Here is a 2,546-nt window from a genome sequence, read left to right as displayed (position 1 = left end):
TTCAGGGAGTCAGGGAACCTGACCTCACCTCACTACTGCAGAAGCCCGTAATAGACTTGACCTGGCTTTATGCGCTTAAGGAGGCCTGAGGCTCAAGTGGGGAACCAGACCCAAGGCAGAGTCTCCGGGCACTTGCTAGGAACAGCAGCAAGTGCAAACCGAACAGCTGTTTGAAAGAGCTCTGAAGAGATATGGAAGCCGTGGCTGTTTAGATTAGTTTTCTAATTGGCTGAGTGTTAGCAAAGCCTCTTGTGTATACAAGGGGAATAGTTAATCTTGTCTATTTGTATATCCACTCATGTTCTGTCACTCCCTGATCTCCTTAGCTGTCTGCCTCTTACCGTCGGTTTTAGGCCAAGAGAGGGTTTACATCTAAGGGACTCTTTGTCCGCGACCCCCCGGCGCAGGTGGGCAGCGGGAGGAAAGCAAAAAAGAGGAAGATGATCCCAACAAGGGTCCACAATCTCCGTCCTCATCACAGCCCGCCTGCCTTGCTCGAAGAGCCGCAGGTGCCCCGGGCCAATCCCCCTTCCAGCAGTGCCCACCTCCCCCCACCCCTTCCAGCCACCGAATCCGAGCGTGGGCATGAAGTGGCCTCACAGATGTCACCTCCTGCTTCATGACAAACCTGAAAGTTAGGCTTTACCATTCCAGATAAGAAACCCAGGAGAGAGGTTAGGTGACTCACCCTGCGTCACCTGCACAGCTAGGAAGCGGCTGAGCCAAGACAGAACTCCCGCTGTGTTGTCCCTGTCCGTCTGCCGCACCCCCACACCATGTTCATCACATCACATCCTTGCTCAAGAGGCCACAGAGGCTCCCTTTCGCCCACTGTGTCAATTGTCCACATGCCTTTCCCTACTTCTCAGGGTCCTTCAGGACCTGCCCTTCTTCCCCTCCATGAACCCATGTCAACTCTGCTGTGGGCTTCTGCGGCAGTAAGGCCCGGTTCCCCGCCCCCACCCCCAGCCCCGACGGATTGTAGGCACTTTTAGATCCGCCACCGAGATACGGCCTTCTGCCCCCAAACCCCACACCTGGACCCGGGTACAAAGTAAACAGTTATGCCCTGACTAATAATGAAAGAGGGGAAGACGGAGAGGCTGGGGGGAGGTCTACGGGCACGAGTGCCCCTCTCAGATGCAGAAACCATCCCTCTGGCTGAGGGGCCTCCTGCCTCTGTCATTATTCACTCACCTCCCTGCGTGTCTCTGGGCCACTTCCTTCCCTATCTTTAGCTTCTAGGGGTCTGTTAATGATTTTTGTCTTTTCTTCGTGACCTAAGCATGGTCAAAATTCCTCAGCTAGACGTGCATGCTTAAACACACGCATTTGGGGGGACGTGGAGGAATTCTCCACATGTGGCAATACTCATGTCAAAGACCAGGCAAGGGATGGCGAGGACAGGGTCCAGTCCTCAACAACGCTCATTAATGGGACTGACGCGACCGCATTCTATTTTGGGGCCATCATTCGGTGAATTCTAAGGCGATGACTATGCAAATGAGAAAAACAGGAAGTCAGAGAGGGGTTGATTTTCCCCTAATCTCTACCAGTCTCATATGTAACTATAGCTACTACCGACTGAACATTTTCTATGTGCCAGACTCTTTACCAAATGCTCTGCGAAAATGATCGTGTTTAGTCTTCGAAACAGGGATAAATTAAGATGATCTCTACTGGAAAATGAAACTCACAGAGATGAAGTAGCTTGTTCAAGATTACACAGGAGAGGGGCACCTGGGTGGCTCAGTCGGTTGAGTGGCCTACTTTGGCTCGGGTCATGATCTCACCGTTTGTGAGCTCGAGCCCCGAATCAGGCCCTGTGCTGATAGCTCAGAGCCTGGAGCCTGCTTCGGATTCCGTGTCTTCCTCTCTCAGCCCCTTGCCTGCTTGCACTCTCTCTCTCTCTCTCTCTCTCTCTCTCTCTCAAAAATAAATAAACATTAAAATTACACAAAAGATTACACAGAAGGTGTAAGAGTCAGGATTTGAACCCAGGTTGCATGATCCCAGGACTCTGGCCTTAATCTCTGATGCCAGTGGTTAACCTCACAGGTTTTTTGTTTGTTTGTTTGTCCTGCATTTGTGTTTTTGTTTGTTTGTTTTGTTTTGTTTTGTTGGTGGAGAGGGACTCTGTTAAAAACTCCCATTTCTCCTCTCAGGCTGGGACTTTTGGTAAGAGAAAGACAGAAGCTTGAGGTTGATGTTCCTCCTCCTTTTCTAGGAAAAGGCCTGGGGTCTGGGCTCCTTCCCCACCTAGCACATCCCTTGGATTTGTAACTTTGCAGAGTGGGCAGCTGGCAGGAGAGTTGCATTTTTTAGGCCCCAGGCTGCCTTCTTATCTCAGGGAGACTTGATTTACGGTCCTCTATCTTATCTTAGCACTGGGCCCCCGGTGATGGATTTCACCTTCGGCATTTGGAGCACTGCTCCTTGCCAAGAGCAACGTGCCCCGCCCTCCCCTCCCCGTCCCCTCCCCACCAAAGACAGATTGACAAGACGGCTCTGGGCTAGCTCTTAGATCCGCCCTTCACCTCCGGCCT

This window comes from Lynx canadensis, chromosome D1, assembly GCF_007474595.2.
Source record: "Lynx canadensis isolate LIC74 chromosome D1, mLynCan4.pri.v2, whole genome shotgun sequence".
NCBI lineage: Eukaryota > Metazoa > Chordata > Mammalia > Carnivora > Felidae > Lynx > Lynx canadensis.
The sequence above is the reverse complement of the archived record's forward strand: the minus strand, read 5'-3'. Positions refer to the sequence as shown.